The sequence below is a fragment of the Poecilia latipinna genome, unplaced genomic scaffold, assembly GCF_001443285.1.
Source record: "Poecilia latipinna isolate Pla-1442-1.1 unplaced genomic scaffold, P_latipinna-1.0 Scaffold277, whole genome shotgun sequence".
Classification (NCBI taxonomy): Eukaryota; Metazoa; Chordata; class Actinopteri; order Cyprinodontiformes; family Poeciliidae; genus Poecilia; species Poecilia latipinna.
Window position 1 is genome coordinate 95,939 of NW_015112893.1, and position 18,127 is coordinate 114,065.

An 18,127-nucleotide genomic window follows, 5' to 3' on the forward strand; every position below is an offset into this window, starting at 1 on the left:
ATATATATATCAACTCATTTATTTATTTTTCTGCTAATATTTAAGCTACAGGTAGTTATTTAAAATTATTTGTTTCCCATTAAAAAAAAAAAGAAAAAAAAAAGGTGTACACTCATACCACTGCGCAGTGACTTAGTCTTCCCTCCCAGTCAAGACAGGGAGTGACTCATAGACCACGTAAACTCAAACCGGTTTCTCCTTCATTCACACTTCTCAAAATACATCAAATCCAAGAACATCTAGTTCGTTAAGAAAGCTTATTTGTATTCTATTCTCCCTCTGTGTCTTCTCACGTGTGATTGAGCTCAAGTGAACAAATAAGAGCGAGCAAGAAGGGAGGAGGCAAGCACGAGAGAGGGAGTGCATGAGGGGAAGGATGAATCTAATGCATTGCAGCAGAGAACTGTGACAGACCAGGCATTTATTTGAGCAGAGACTGCTGGTAGGAGAAAGAACGCAGCAGCAGCAGTACTCACCACTGCTCTATCACTCTCTGCCCCCCACCACTGCTGGAGACAAGTTGGACGCCAAAAAGAGGATCAGGGGATAAAGATTGGAAGCAACACACCTCTCCAATGCCACCACCAATATCATTTCTGGAATACTATCTTGGTTTTTCCAGCTTTGCCTTGTACCCTTCAGTTTTTCTTTAGATACTCAAACAATTTCCTCTGGCTTAATTTGAAGGAATATCCATGTGAGCGGAGAGCATGGCCTGAATGACAATTGGTGCCTATCTCAGCACAGGTCAAGCATTAGTACCGGCAGTGGACTCAGAAAGTCTTCAGCGCATTAAATGAATCTCCTTGACACTTTTCAGGAACATCTTATGGTCTTCACAGCTCTGCACCCAATCTATCGGATACGTGTCCATGGAGTTACCACCAATGAAAAGTTCCTTTCCAAATAGGCCTGCTGCATTTTTTTATGTCACAATCCCTCATTGCCTATTCCCATTATATTAAGTTTGGGAGCAAGAAACGGGACGGGACACGATGAGGTTGCTCTGAACTGTGATTCAAAATTCACTGGTGAGTAAAATCAGTTTCAGATGTTTATACTAAGAGAATGTTGATTTTGTTTTTCTCATGCACATTCAATTTAAGCAATATCTTCAAAACTTTTTAATCATAAAAACAAGCGTTGATACTATATATATATATATATATATATATATATATATATATATATATATAAACAAAACATCCATGACAGGTGCAAGGATATTTTTGAACCTTACTTTTACTAACTTTTTTTTTGTTTCTTGATATTGTAAACTACTGTTGCACTTCATCTCATGCTGCATGCATGTTTGTAAAATCTGTTTGTTTTGGAGATGCCATTTTAAAACCATTGCTGCGTACAGTATTGGAGCTTCATTGCAGAATCAGACTTTACAGTTCATAGAACATAAACTAGAGAAAAACATTAATACAATTTTTTTTTTTTCAGTCAAAATATTTTATGTATTTATTAAGTTAATTTAAATAATGTTGAGGGTTTTTTTTTCTCTCTCTTTCCCAAGCATGTATAAGAATGTAGAGTAAATAGTTATTAATAGAAACTCCCAAACCTGTTGGGCAAAACAACACACTTTGGTGATTTTGCTAAACCAGCCTTGGGTCAAATGGACGTATCCTGGCCTGGATTGTCCCAATACAAAAGAGTTTGGTTATGGGTTTGATGTAGCGTATGAGGTTTGGTTAATTACTAAAGTGGTATTTAATTTTAAGGCTTCAAAGAGTGACTGGAATAGAATAATTAAATTGGGATTACTGAACAAGTGATATTTGGGTTAGAATCAATGATCTCTCTTTATCCACATGATTCTTGCATTTTATAAATTATTATAACATAGGCGAGGTCTAGCCTTGCAATTTCTAAACAACTAAAACCACCTCTAGTCTTAAAAATAGCACATAAAGCCCCAGTACATGCAAATGGTTAATCACAAACTCCACCCATAAACTCCTCAGCTGCAACAGCAATTTCAGGGTTGATAATGTCAAGAATTGTCATCAGATTATGCAGGATTTCAGATTACACAAAAAGAATAGTCAGTCTTAAGAAGAAGTGCATGCTGGGTAATTCAATTTAGCTACAGACAACAGACTAGATAACATTATTAGATACATCATGTGAAAGGGGTTTAGAGAAGTCTGATCAAACAAAAGGTCATATACAAGAGAGAAATATGTATTTGTCATTGTCACACTGCAGCAAAAGTTTAGGCATTATCTTTGGAGCAAATGTCAAAGGTACCTTGTTGTGTAGTTCAAAATGGCAAAAAAAATTAGCCAACAAATTTCTTTTCTCAGCCAACAAATTGGTTCACAGTTTTTGAACCGTTGTTTTGTTAAAACTATCCAATATTTGTTCAAGTACGCCAGACGCTTTTGGCCTGTGTCTGACGGCAGTGTAGCACTGATGATCGGCGTTTTTTTTATTTTTCTCAGTCGTACTCCTATGTTAACCACAGGCATGTGAAGATAAGAGGAAGCATTTTATGCACATTTAGATTGGGTCATTGTCTGTCTATATGCATTCAGAACCCTGGAAATGCTGGACAAGTGTTTTTGTACCCATGAAAGAGAGGGCATATTTTGATGAACCACTATCCGTAGCCTTTTGAGGTGGTGATGAAGTGCTTATAATTGGTGCTGATTGAGAAATGACAAAGAAGTCTTCAGCCAAGCATAATGAAATGATATACATCGTCAAAATCAGGAAAAAACAGTCTTCCTTTGATTTTACACACAAAGATTGTTCATCAAGACCAAATTATTTAACAAAGAATATAATTTATTCATTCGCAATTGTTTAAGAAATTATGTGTCTCGAATCTCTTAGGCAAACAGGATGTCTGCTTTGACTAAATAACTCATTATTGACATTATTGTGGCCGAGTAGAGTCATAAGGGAAAAAAAAATAAGCATAATGTTTGAAATCAATGCCCTTCCAAAAGCATACATTTCACACAATGCCGAAATGAAATGAAATTATATACTGTTGGAACTATATTTTCTTAGAAACAGAAACTGCTGCAAACAAGGCCCCGTATTGGGAATGTAGCATGCCAGTAACAAACAATAGATTGCCAGCCATTCTTTTGAAGTTTAATCCAACGTAAATCCCACACCACAAACATTAGACTCAGTAGCAAGCATATGTGGCATATATTATTGAAGAAGGATGACAATAGAAGAAAAAAAAAAAAAAAAAACAAGAAAAGCAAAAGAATACTGAAAGCCTGTTGGAGGGAACTGCAGCTGGCTTTTACTTGAAACTACTCATGTGTACACCTTTTAACAATGATACCTAAAAACACATACTTAACCTACATTTTCTTAAGCTTTGCTTTATTTTTTACTTACTCAGTGTTTCTTCTTTTCTACCGGGTGGCTGAAATGCACTACATAAACAACGGGGAAAGCTTTTTCTCTTCAGTGCTTTTGTTAGAATTTGCTGCAAGCCATTCTGACAAGCACTTCGTGAGGAGGGTCATTTAACACAATGGGGAAGAAAAAGAATCCCTTTAACTAATAATTTTAACATTCTACTTACAACATTCAGCACAGGTGTAGATGATGATCTAATTACTGAGAACTTAGTTTTGCTACATGTAAGTCCATATACACTGCTCAAAAAAACAAAGGGAACACTCAAATAACACATCCTAGATCTGAATGAATGAAATATTCTCATTGAATTCTTTGTTCTGTACAAAGTTGAATGTGCTGACAACAAAATCCCACAAAAATCATCAAGGGAAATCAAATTTATTAACCAATGGAGGCCTGGATTTGGAGCCACACACAAAATTAAAGTGAAATGTTGTTCAAAGGAAACATGGACTTTGTCATTTCTAGATCTAAATTTCTTTTGTTTTAACTTGGAAAAACTACAATCGCAGATGCTTCAGAACTGGGCCCTTCAACCATCAAATTTTTGTCAAGATTATTATTATTTTTATTTTATTTTTTTTCCACCGGTCCCAAACACAAAGGTGATTTGGCCACTGACACAACTTCTGACTTTGAGTTCCTGAAGTTGCTCCATTAAAGCAAAGTATAAAATGCTTAAAGCGCTACAGGCAGAGGGAGGGAAATATGCTGCTTCAATCTGTTCCTTTGCTCTAGGTTGGGCTCTATCACGTTGGTAAGAAATGGTCCCCTCTGTCAACCTAAGGAACACTCTTCAAGCCGGAGGTACAGCCTATCTGCAGCTTGGTTTACTCTCCAACCTACTTTCTCAGAAGTCTCTCATCTCTGTGTCCTCTGCTCTAATGGCGCTAAACTTTTTGTAGTTTTTGACAGCGACATGTTTTGTTCCTTTTGTTAGTTGAAAGTGTAATTTCAATGGCTCTAATAGGTCACAAAGCATTGGTAAACATCATTTGCTGCACTGCTTCATTATTTGCTCTCAACTGAAGTTACTGCCGGGGCGTTTTCAGCACAGCACCTGCAATTTGTAGCTGGAGGTGAACAGCCATAGATAAAATGAGGATACTGCTGTAGAACCTCAAGTACTAAAGGAAGGTTTGGCCCATGGTATTTGGAGTTAAAATCTAAAAGTAACACAAACAGTAGGTTAAAGCAAAAATTTAATAAATCGAAATGTCCTAAAATTAGCATTTATGGGGCATCATGCGTCGCAAAGGTGAGAGTGTTCATCCTCCTTGTTCCCTGATCTGAACATTTCTTCTCTCAAAGAAAATAGCTTTTCTTCTTTTTGAGGATAGCATTTATTTCAGGGTTTGTTGTTGGAAAAATGCTTTAAGTTCCTGATTGGGACAGTGTGCCACACAAACGTTAACCAAATAGACATTTATGGAACTATATGAAAACCTAATTTCATGTAATAAGGTGTCTCTTAACAAAAAAAAAACAAAAAAACAAAGCACAATTAAAAACCCGTTATTCTGTGCTGATAAGCCGGATATTCCATTAGTCTTAAACACAATGGATCTTTATTGTACGTCAGAAACTTTACTCTAAATGATCCAGATTTCCATGGATGTAGGTGCAGAAAATTCCTGTCTGTTTGAAATAAACATGAATGTACAACTGGATATGCAATGATGCACATTTTATCTTTTTTGTCTGTCAATCGACAAAACCTTTTTGAACACTGTCCAGATTACTAATTTAAAATCTTTAGTGACTGAGGCATGTTTTGAATCTTAATGTTCCAGTAGGACAGGTCCTTTCTGTCCTAATGCACAAAGGTCTCTTTCACAAGCATCTTTTGTACCTGCTGCCATCTGGAGTAGACATTTGAGAGCGTGGGCATGGCTGCATAGGTCAGGCCTTCCTAATTAGTATTTCATCATAATTACAGTGAGACTGTGGACCAACAGCTTCATTTAAACAAGTGCAAAATGTCAGGTAAATAGTTGCCAGCGGAATAGTAACATCAGTCTATAATAGGACGAGACATGACTTATTATGGATAAAAGACAAAAAAAAAAAAAAAGCAATGCAAAGCTTGGGAGCTGTAGCCAATGGAAAAGTGTAAAGTTAAAAATAATTCAGAAGAAATGATCAGTTCTGCAAACTAAGAAATCCATAATGTCCATGCTTTTCTGAAAAACGCATCTACATAATTTGTGTTGAAACTCTTTCCTCTTCTATTGTTCTTCTTATTATTACCAAATATATCTAGTCACACCAGCACCGTTAAGTCCATTTCATTCAAACTCCAGTTTGTTTGCCGAGAAAGTCTGGATAGTTTGGGGAGATGTGAAGGCGCAATCCAACCAAAAAAGCAAATTTCTGTCCATCTAAAATCCCATGCCTCGGTTTGGTTGAAGTGAACTCTTGTGCAGTTCAAATGTATATGTCAGTGCCATTTTTTTATTTGGAAAACAAAATGCCATGTTTACTGAGTAATTAGAAAAATGCATCTTCAAAATACATATTTTCTTTGGCTCAGAGTACTCAGCCTTATTCATTCGTGGTGCTAAGATATACCCTGAAAATCCTTAAAATTCTCTTTGGCTGGTTTATTCTGGACCACTTTCAGAGGTGGCCTGTGATGCTATCTGCATTAGCAACCTGAATCAATCCACCTTGAGACTTAATAATACCCCTGACCAACATGGTGTGACTACCTTCAGCAATATTACTAAATTGTAGTTGTTCATGTCAATATTAAGAGTTTTATTTACACACATCACTTTTTTTTTATTTATTTATTTATGGCAAGTCATTTATGGCAATTTCCACAAATATCTGCAGCTTCAGACAACTGACAGATATGAGATCATGTGATTTCACTCTCAGAAAGAAGGGGCAGACTTGTACTTCAGGGTGGTTCACAAGTTTACACACAGTTTTTATTTTTGTGGGACTCTGTGTAATCGCTGCACGTCTTGGACCACTTCGCGGTTGATCTGCAACATTTCCAGTTTTCTGAAACTTGCAAATAAGTTTTGCCACAGCGTCGTGTGTGATGCTCGTTCCATGTTTTCCGTTAAAGTTTCGTGCAGCCATACGACCACTTCCCAATCCAGCCATCAGTATAATTTAAATTCTTTGCTCTTTTGTCAAACGCATCTTCTTGGGTATCTGAAATATAAAAGAAATAACATTTTACATTTGGAAACTTATGGCCCACCGTGTAGAATGAGTTTTTAAAAACTGTATCGATTTTTTTGTGGTTTCAAAAATTAACAGGCTGGCGGGTCGCCCCCATCACATCTCCGTTGTCCACACATGAAAAAAAAATACCTGTGACATATTGAACTATAATTATTTTTATGATTTTTTTTATTTTTTTTATTTGTGTTAGTCACATCTAGTCACATCTCATCTCTGTTATTTCATTTGAATTTAGGGAAAGTTTTCCATCATATAACTGTGCAGTGCTCACTCACATAAATAACATGTCTATGGCATATTGGACAGTTCTGAGAATGTTTGTCGAAAATATGACAAGTGCATTCAGTCATCTAATTTTAGCGACAAGAGTTAAGTACAGTTCTGGCACAGACAGGCTCAATCTTGACAACAGGATGAAGCCAGTTGAATACGTTGTTAGTGGGAGGAATATATTAGCAGCATATGAAGTTTGGACTGGATTTCCTGATGTCCAATCACATTACGTCTTCCCACCCTCCTTAAAACAGCTGACAGTTTCATAATGGACAAAATGCAAAGTACATTTTATAGAAAGTAACCAGGCAACCATAGCAAGGCAGTGTGTAACTCTTTGGCTATGGTGATACTTTTTGGCTGTGCTTTGAAACTGACCTGCTGTATTAAGAGGGTAACTTGTCTAAAATCATGACAAGAATACCTAAAAATGTCTATTTTACACATCATGTAGCTATTGGTACAGAAAACTTACAGGATACTTCAAATGTGAAGAGAAACTTAATAAATGTAATTTTGTTATATTATTGAAACTGGGCATTTACTGGACAAAAAGACCCATTACATTTTTTTTATTTCACTCTCTGATCAGAAAAATCTAAATAATGGTTTTCTGTGAAGTTCTGTAAAAACAGTCAAAGCAATTTATATTTACTAAATGTCTGACAAATGAGAACTATTTTTTTCCCCATCAAATTAATCAAATTAGTAAATTTACAATGCCTCTAAAGACTTAAGGAAAGCCCAAATGATAATGCGATAAACGTTTTAAGTTTCTAATAGTTCAAGATGTGTGCTTTTTGGAGGCAAATGTATTTTAAGCCAAAGCCTCAAATTCACTGCTTTCCTGTGTGACATTTTTTTTTTTTTTTTTTTTTTGTTCAGAGCTTCATATTAGATTCAGACCAAGTCAAAATCATCATCTCAGTATACAAGAAACAGAGACTATATGCTGGCACTGCTTGATGAGATAACAGATGAACCCGAGCCAAATTGGATGAAGTGGTGTCATGCCATTGCAGTATTTCTAAAACCTCTGGCAGCCTGTCATCTTCTGGTTTTTGGCACATGCTGTGGAGGACCGTAGCCAGCTCCCGAAACAGCAATGTTAAAGAAATGGCAGGATATGTTAGCTGTAATTAATTTATCTAATAGAGAATTTGTTTTTCAGTTGTGAAAAACATAAGACACTGCCGACCAAAACAAATCCTCACACCCATGTGGAAATACTCCATGTTGTTTTCAGAGCAAACGGAGCAAACACAATTTGGGTGAGGGGATTTCTTAGGCAGATAAATATTGCAATTTTAAACATTGTAAAACCTGTTTTAATATCTGTTTTTAGCACTGAAGCAGAATGTGCCTTGCATAAGGGTCAGACAGCAGGCCAACATCCACATGTAAATACTGTAAGATATTGTAATGAGGCTAGAAAGTCATTCATTTCTCAGTAGAGGACCGCTAACAACTTGAAACATATGGGGGGAAAATTGCAAACCAGTGTTGCTGGCAATTCAGCTGTGATTATTAAGGAACACCTGTTTGGCTGGCTGGCAAGGCGACTCGGGGTTCTGCTGAATAGCAGCAGGCTAATGAAGGTCTTCTCAGCTTAATTGTTTGGGCTATAAATAGTGACGGAGAGAGGAATAGAGTGCGGCGCCACACTCCCCCCATACATTCGTTGAATGAGCTATTAGAGGGTTGTTGTTGTTGTGGATAATGAATAGAACAGAGAAGGTATTAATGTAATTGCCAACATTATCAATTACAAAACAGTCATTAACAGTAAACTGTAAGATATTACTCTGACACATGCATAGTTGGATGCGGTGGTTTATAAAATGTGAAGAAGCCTAATAATCTCCCATTAATATTGGCATGTTAAAGTGCTATTAAAATAGCTAAAAATGTGTTGAGTTATGAAGTTGAACTGTAGCTTTTAGTCCAAATGCAAATAAAGGTCTTTCTCATAAGCAATTCAAATCATGGCCAAAGTGGGGGTTTTTTTGTTTTTTTTTTCTCCCCTTTGGTGGCCTCTACTAATCCGATTGCTCATATTGCCACTCCTCTGACAGAACCCCATTTTAGGTCAAATTAAATGCAAAATGCATTGCTAATTGCAACATTATCCAAAAAGGTTTTCCTGATGACTTTCTGACAGAAGACACAATGAGGATGAAGTAGAATCATCACTTTTTTTTTTTTTTTTAAATTGTGTTTGAAGTGTTGCCAGTGCTCTGTCTGCCCTGCTGTTCAGGGGTCACCTTCATTGATGTTGTTCAGATGCATTTTGCTGGCTGTGTTTTCCAGGTTAAGCTCTTTCAGGGGGAGATGCAAGATTTTGATAAACTTTCATATTTTACTGCACTTTACTGTATAAACAAAACTGTATTTTAAAATTTGAGTTAAAGGAAAATTAAATGTGTTGTTCGCACAAACAATAAGATTCATGAGGCTTAAACAAAAATGCAATAAAAGAACAACCCAGCACAGCACATACCAGGCAGTATTCAAAAATTACTTACCCAACACTCTAAATTGTCATATAAATTCATAAGAGCAAGAGGTCGTGCTCTATTTCAATAATCATTACACTGACAAAATATCTGTGAAAATCATAGGTTTCCTGACACTGTAAACAATAAATGATAAACAAAAAAATTGTACTGAACATAAAACAAGAAAGGACACAAGACATACGTAGTTTTTAAGGGCTTTTTCAAACAATGTCAAAACAACAAAATAGAAATAATCCTTGGAGTAGAACAAAAGGGACATTTCTTAGAATTGTACTATTTCTCTTGGAGCTACCAGTGTTTGTTTGGTTTTAAGTTCAGTTTTCCAGACTGTCCAGTTAATTTTAAGCTTGTTTTAATAAGACTATTGAAACAGAATCAGTATGTTTTGTTAGGCATCAATCCCCTTGGCGTTCTTAAAAAGTTATAGTAGACCTCTTCAGAAGTTAATGTCAAATCAGCCAGTATGAAAATTGGAGCAAACACATGTGAAATGTGTTTGCTTTACAACAGCAATGTGATGCCATTTTAAAAAAATAACTAAACTATGAAATATTTAAGAAGTTACCTGTTAAGTATTGGAGTTTTAAGGTAGGACCAAACTGCAGACATGAACTCGTGATAATCATGATTTATTAAATGGAAGCATAGAAGACACACAAATCTCAAGGTAACTGAGAGGCAGGAAAAACGAGGAACGTCACAGAAGGAGCCTGGCAGGGACGGGCGAAAGTTAAATACTGAGAGAGAGGTGGAAGTGACAAAGAAACCAAAATAGCTAATCAGATGAGAATTGAAAGAATCTGAGTGAAAGCACAGAGGACATTCAGTGGACAATGAACAGCTGAGAAGGGAGGAAAGCTGCAGTCTGAGAGAAAGGTGAAAGAGAAACAAAGCAGAGAGGACTTGAGGGAATAAACTCTGAAACTGATATAAATAGTATGTAACACTAATCTAAGAAAAAGAAGACCAAAACACAAACTACAACAATAAATCAACTAACACAATGAATAAACTAAAAGCCACGAAAAAGCAAATAAATAAGAAATGATCTAAACAGGAACATTAGTTCAAACCAAATTTCTAGCACCTAAGAGAGTATCTAAACATTCTTCCTTTAACTCTTTTTTTTTTTTTTACTTAATGCAAGCTTCTGTTCATCTGTTGTATTATACATCAATGCTAGCCTTCCAGGACTGTTTGAAGCTTGCCTTTTGATGTTATATTTTCTTCTCTTTCTTGATTCTGAAACAATTGTATTTTTCATTCCACTGTGATGGGGCACACATGTAAAAACACATACAAAACTAAATTTAACATGTAAAACAAAACAAAACAAAAACAAGATTTGCAGTAGTCTGTGAGGGCTGGTGTTCCTGCAGAATCATAACAGTTGATTGTCAGCTTTTGTTAAAGGCTTTTAATATTCACAGAGACACTCTGATGGGAATGTGATCTATGTTGTTTAGTGGGACAAAATGTATGATGGTGTCTCTGATAACATTGCAGTACAGAGAGATGAAAAGATCTGGACTGAAGATAAGCCTACATCTATTGACATGAGCTAGTAGGATGCCCTTCATCCTGTTTTGTATTTTACTCTCAGTGCATGATGCTATATTTATATCTGTGTATGTGTACCTTGAATGTTGCCATGTACAATAAATGAGCTGCTGGCAGGCAGTGGGAGTAACACTGAGATTTAAAAAATGGCTTCTGCCTTGTCTTCAAGCTCCCCTGTCAAATACAACAGTTTGCAAAAGTATGGCAAAGAAGAGGAAGCTAAATATCACCAGTGTCTGTGTGGGAGAAGGTAAATACATGGCAAATTGCAAAGTGTTCCACTGAGTATTTTCTGTCTCCATAGGAGCAGAGAATGATATTACACAAAATCCCTCGGAAAACTCAAGTTGTGACACAATGTGTGGGGTGGAATAACTATTACATATACATATACTCTAATTTTTAGCTAATGAAAAACGAGCCATAATAACGTTGTTTGCAGCTGTTTTTAGTTGCAGCTGTATAATTACTGTTAAAAATAATTATGCGTAAGTTACCTTTTTTTGGAGAACACTATGCTTTTTTTGGTTCTAATCCTTTAATAATCCTTAAATAGTATTGGCAGCTTTATTTTTAAGATAATTACAATGGCTTTTTTTTTTCTTTGCTGTTTTACTCCAAAAGTGTAAGAAGGTCAAATTAAACTAGTGTAAATGGTCATATCAAATGGTACAGAATCCTGTATTAAGTTAATCAAATAAGACAGGGTGATGTACGTCTTTGCTTGGATTATATTCATAAAGAAAACTATTTGAATGCTTTCTTGAACTAAATGAGTCTTGAACTAAGTAAATCTGAACTATAAGGCCATGTCAAATTTACAGAAATCTTACAGAAAGCATAAATGTAGCAGAAAATATATAGGTAAGGATAAAAAAAAAAGGTTGAATATTTGTATCGGCAAGTATTTAAATGTAGTAACAGCCGTCTTGCTGAGAGTCCAAGAATCTGCCTAAGAAGACTAAAGTCCTAATTTCCTTCTGTTAGCATTTCCCGAATTGTTTGTGCTTCTAAATCCTGATTGAACTCCTCCTTGACATTTGGAGAACCTACGAGTAAATCAACTCAGACATTATAAAGATTGCAGACTGCTTGCTGTTTGTCTTTTTTTAAGCCAGACAACTTAAGAGTGATCTTGACATCCAGCTGTACATGTTGCTACCAGTGTAAAAGACCTCAAGGCAATGTGATGAAAGGTTACTTAAACTTTGGCTGCCACACTCAGTCAGTATCTATGATACAAAATCTATTCCTTTCACCTGGAGCGGTACTCTATGACATAATGTCTTGCACGGCCTGTTTTTTCATGGAAGTCACAAAATTCCATTTTGCCAACTTTGCCTCAAGTCAACAATTAGAATTAAAGTACGAAATAAAGTAAAACAGCAGGTGGTCTTTTAGGGAGACGTACAGCAAACCAACAGGTTCCCCCCGGGGACCAGTCCTTTCAAGCAGCAGCCTCTGGACCGCAGAATGCCTTGCCCCCGTCTCTCTCCGTGTGACCGACTCTGTTGAATCCCTTAGAAAAAACAGGGATTCAGAACACTTTCATATAGACAAGCTTTTACTTAGATGCACCTGTTATTATTTTTGCACTCTGCAAAGCACTTTGTGTTCTGGCAACTTGTTCCTGGTGTTGCCGCGGCGCGTTACATATAGTTATCACATTTTAATGCAGTCTCTTTCTCTCACTGGCCTCTACATTTCATTAGTAATGAGGAATGATGGCGGTTTATAGAGAATCACTCTCAGTTACACTGCTATGTTTTCCTGGTATTGGTGAATTATTGATGCATAAAATATGTCTGACTGGTTAACAACTTTGAAGGAATTTATGGAAAAGTGGTGTCTGAAGTATGTTTACAATTTTCGCACTGCACAACCTATGGTGGGGAAGCGTAAAATATGTTGCTGTTTTGACTTTCATTCATCTATTGACTAATAAAAATCTTAACTATACAGGAAAAAAAAAAAAAAAAAAAAACTTCATAAATATGGCACTGCAGCAATGAATCAGTATCAGTCAGTAGCTTCGTTTGCACAAACATTGCTGGGGCACTCAAGTTGCTTTCTGTGTCTACTGCACATTTAATTATGTAGGTCATCATTTGTGTACGGTAGACTTCACTGTTTGAAAACACCCAGATTACTTTAAACACATATGCCACAGTTCATACTAAATTCTGAATGAAAACAAAGGGATGTCATTCATTTTGTATTTATCTTCGGCAAGTTTAAACTTCTGCTCATTAAGCCTGTTCCTTTTCTAAAACATTTTAAACTGCAAATCTATGGGAGATTATGACAAAAAGTTTGTACTGGCAGTGTGTTTTGCATGCAAACATAAGACTGCAATATATCTTAGCTAGTTGTAACAATTGTTGATGAAATTCAGCTTGAGACACACAACATCAAGCTTTTCTTTCAGCCATTCGTTCAGAGAATTAGTTGTAGAAAAGAAACATTTAAAAGACCTCTGTCATCCCCAACGCACAGAAGGATTGAATTTCTGATGCACGTCCAATTCTTTGCACATTTGCACAAGGACAATCTTTTCTTATATTTTTCCACAGTTGTTCTTCTATGCTCAGTAGAACAGACATTGATTTACAGTGTTTGTATGTAATCTCTTAAAATGTAGAAAGCAGATTTAATGAAATAACAGCAGTCCTAAAACAAGTTTATGAGAAACACACGCCCTACATGTAGTAGCACATTGTTTAAATTTATGATATAGATTAACTAAAGCAACTGTCAAACAGGGCTGGAAATCAGACATGGAAAACAGTGCAATTTAGAACAAATATCTAGCTGTGAATTACAAAAAGCAACAGAATATGCATACTAGTCTGGGGATTAGGGATTGTGAATGAGTATGACTTTGACTCACGTCACACTTAAGTCACAAAAACAGATTTGAGCATTGGACTTGTGCCGATGCAAGACTTGACTTACACTCAATGTCTGGAACTGTGGCTTCATTAGTAGTCTGTATTTCACTTAATCAGTAGTAAAAATAAGGCAATAAGTACAAAAAATAGTAAGGGATTATTGTTGTTTCCTCTGTCTAGTCACCGAGCAAATGTAACAGTAAAATGTTCCCGGATTCAGGATCGGAAGCCATGTTTTAAATTGCTTTATTCCTATCTTTTTCTGTTTTTAACTTTCCGAAGGATCTACTGACATCTCAAAATGCATCACATATTTATTTGTATTTATTTTACTATCATATCAAAGTGACATGATGTTACTACATGCCACTGCATACTGCCAGTGCATGGCATCAAGAACCAGTGAGTGCTTGGTGTCACGGTAACATCAAGCACATTGTGCAAGGGCTTTCTGTACTGTTTCTCAATAATACATGTGCATAAAAGGAAGCAAAGGCAACTTCTAAACTCATGTGTTTTTAATGCCACCATCAAGGAAGTATTTACAGTAATTAAGCCACAACTGCAGCTCTGACAGATGTACATATATTTTCATCTGAAAGAATGTGTTTTGAGTTTTTAAACAGAGACTTTCACGCACAGTTGGCTATTAATGATTCATAACAACCTGTTCACCTTTGTTGTAGCTTCATTATAATCCCCCATTATTGCCCCTCAAGCTGCATATTGAATTAAATGACTCTAGGTCTTTTCAAGCCAAAATCAACTTAACTGGCCAACTTGACATCCGAGTCTCTCATTTTTGCATCATTTTTTTCTTCTATAACAATATTTCCCTATGTGCTGTATTCAGAAAGGTGTACCAAATCCTCAAAAAAAGAGAAAAGAATCACTATTTGCAATCTTGGCACCATTTTTTAAATGAATTATGGGGGAGAGGGGTATGTAAAATCAACTTTATTGAGCTGTATTTTGTGTAATGATATTCCCTCACCAAAAACATACTTGCAGATTTTCAGAACTATGTAAAGCGAAGGCAAAGCAAACAGTAAAATAATGAGATACTTGGCTGACATGTTTGTACAACAATGTTTAACGTTGAAGTTCATATAAATGTTTAATCATCAAATACGGTGAGGCAGCTGCTGACCTAATTAAACTGCATCACAGTTTTGCTGACTGGGTTTCCTGTCTTCTATCAGGAGGACAAACAAGGCCGGCTTTCCTTGTTTGACATTTTATATAAGGAGTCGGCAACAGGAAATAAATAATTGATCATTGATAATTAGGTAAACAAAATTAACGTTTTCCACAACAGACGCAGATTAAAAGCATTCTTATGGTTTCTTCATCTGCCTGAACACCTGTGTATTTTATATTATGTTAAAAAAATTTATTTACTTTTGTGCTTCGTTTGTTTTGCATGTCTCATTAAATTATATAGGCTCATGAATATTTTAATTAGTTCATGGGCATTGTTGAGTAAATTCAGTCTTATATTTCTGGAATGAATTTAGTCTAACTATTTCACTTAAGTACTCTTCAGTCTCTTTAGACATGTTTAATAATACATGATACAACTTTTCTCAGAGTCAAAAGGCACCAGCATCTTGCGCTTCAAAAACTTTAGATGCAAATTTATGCTTATATGTGTTAGAGGGCTTGGAAATTCACAGCACATAACAGCACTAACAGAAACTGAAGCTATTTCATCAGCCGGACTTTCACAACTGCTGTGCATTCTACTTGGAAATCTGTAATTAGTCACAACATGTGAGATTTCTCGGTCGCACTCATCCTCTTTAATTTAGCAACATGTAATATATATAGTGATGTTTTTTTTTTTTCATTGGCCGCTCTTTACCAGTGTTATTCATAAGGCTTCTAAAAAAATTGATTTCTCACACCCCATGTTGCATCTGGCGCAGACTGACAGGAGTGGTGAACCAGGGGGAAATGTTCGGAGAACACGGCAGTAATATCCAGCTGAAAATAAATGTCAGCAATAGGGTGGAACACAACACTCCAACATAGTGTCTCTGTTCCCAGAAGGGAATGTAATAGGGCTGTGACATTTAAGCAAAGCAAATAAAAAAAGTAATAAAGCCCAAGAACACTGAGCAACTGAGACGTACAGGTGTGATCAAACAGGTAATGCAGGTCACACCATCTACCAAGTGATGTCCTTGTAATTACTGCTATCATGCACTAGTTTGTAATTAAAAAAAAAAAATGCTAAGACAATTCCCATCAGAAGTTTACTGACAGCATGAACACTGTTGCTATATAAAGTTTGTACATTATGTAATTGAAATATTCTGTTTTTCAGAATGTGATCATGCAGCAAACAGCTTCAGCAAACTTTGACAATGAGAGAGCAAGTTTACATTTACTTCACACTTAACGAGTTAATTTCCTGACAATATTTGCAAAAATAAATACATTTTATAAACTCTCATCTAGTATAAAATGATCTCTTCTCCCATATAATCTTCTCATATACGAAACAATTCCACACTATGCACAAAGTTTCTGCCAAAAGTCATGTGATAGCTCTGCGCTGCAAATATTACTGGGAGACTTGTAAATATTTTAGGCTTGTATTTATAATTTTGACACTGTATCGATTTGAGTTAATAAACCTAAAAGTCATGTTTTTGGACTATGGGACCCATTCATGAATATACTAACTATGCAGAAAGACAATCAACCCAGAACCTTCCTACTGTAAGACAACAGTGCTTCCAACTGTGCCACCATGCAGTAAATTTCTTAAGATTAGAGGTATTGTTAGTTTGCGACCGAAGAGAAAGACAGACTGGAGCCAGCAGTTGTAGAGTACTCAATACTTTTCTCTTATCTTTAGTTCAGTTCAGTACACAGCATGGCATATCAGGTCACAACAAGAAGAGGGAGAATCTCTCCCTCACCTGAACAACCTGGCTTTTAAAGGATTGGCTCCCACCAGGACTAATTAGAGGGGTGGAGACAATCACATTTTCAGAAAGAAAAACATTTGCACTAAACTATTCCTACAAAAAAAAATGTCTACACAGTTACAATTAACTCAAGCAAAACTAGAAACAAAAACAATCTGGGCCCAAACAAAATCCAAAATACATCTCTGCTCCCTCTCAGAAAATGGGTTTTCCCCAATGAGGCTGATTGGAAACACCAGGTCCTTGTCAGCACTGCTCATGGGCGCGCTTCCATGGCAACATATAACCAGGTGACCTCAAAGAGATGAGAAGATGATTAAAACAAGTAAATAAATCAAACCACCTCCCAAAACAATACATCCACCCAAATAAACCAGAATATACAAAGCACACAAAAAACAGCACCTGTTAGGGAGGGGGTAAATCCCTCAGAGGTATATTGGGTGATTGTTTTGTCCCACCAATAGGTTTTCAGAAAACTGTACATTCACTGAAATGGTAAATATTTAAAACCTAGAAAATGCTTCATTTATTAAAAAAAATATAGGAGAAATAAAGAGAATAAAGGATAATAACAACAAAGCGTGCAGTTACCATTAGTGGCTATACTTTCCCTGTCAGTGTTATTGATGGCAGACTGAACGTCTCCAAGGCTTCACGCATCCATGTGTGACAGAATGAGAGAATCCGGATTGTCAGTGAGAAAATATTTGTGTTTATCAGTCAGCACAGCTAGCTTCAATAAAACGCAGTCTGTTACATACTGTAGCTAAATGGCATGCCGCAATGCCTCCTTCGTTCTGATTGCTTCCCCTTGCACTGTCCCCTGTTGTCCCTTTTGACAGAGAGGCTTGACGGATAGATCACAGAGATGCACAATCATTGCATGGTAGAGACTCGGATGGAGTGCACCCATTATTCTAAAGCAAAGCTGTCTGCCGTAGCAAGGCCTGCGAGCCACATGGTGCCATGATAGATGGGGACCATTAATCAAGGCAGGACGGAGCCCTGAGATTGATGTGCAGAAATTCAAATGCTCAAGCAGCATTTGGAAGATTGAGGCTGTGTGGGTAAGGATGAGAGGCTAACTTTCTTTTGGAGAAAAAAAAAAAAAAATAGGTGTGATTGTGGATCAGCTGTCCAGAGGAGACCAGTGATTTTCACCTAATTGGATGTAATTATGAACGAAATATCTGCAAAACATATTTTGAAATAAGATTAAAATTAAGAGCATTTGTGTCTGTTGTGTCATTCCACAAACCCCCCCCCCCCAAAAAAAAAAAAAAAAAATTTTTTTTTTTTTTTAAAAATTTTGTTTTTTTTCCTATATTTTAAAAAAAAA

General features: G+C 36.3%; 1 protein-coding gene and 1 long non-coding RNA gene across 2 annotated transcripts in view; one reads left to right on the forward strand and one right to left on the reverse strand.

Moving 5' to 3' along the window:
* The first annotated feature begins 422 nt into the window (after window positions 1-422).
* The window catches only part of LOC106948178 (leucine-rich repeat-containing protein 4C-like), a 141,571-nt gene continuing 123,866 nt past the window's right edge, over window positions 423-18,127 (forward strand). The window contains exon 1 of the mRNA XM_015033716.1: window positions 423-1,031. The gene's annotated coding sequence lies outside the window, so the exon portion shown is untranslated. The remainder of the gene's footprint in view (window positions 1,032-18,127) is intronic.
* Window positions 16,680-18,127, reverse strand: part of LOC106948179 (uncharacterized) — a 15,522-nt gene continuing 14,074 nt past the window's right edge. Inside the window, exons 2-3 of the long non-coding RNA XR_001425125.1 lie at window positions 17,698-17,705; window positions 16,680-17,190 (exon numbers count right to left, since the gene is read on the reverse strand). This is a non-coding gene — a long non-coding RNA (uncharacterized LOC106948179). The remainder of the gene's footprint in view (window positions 17,191-17,697; window positions 17,706-18,127) is intronic.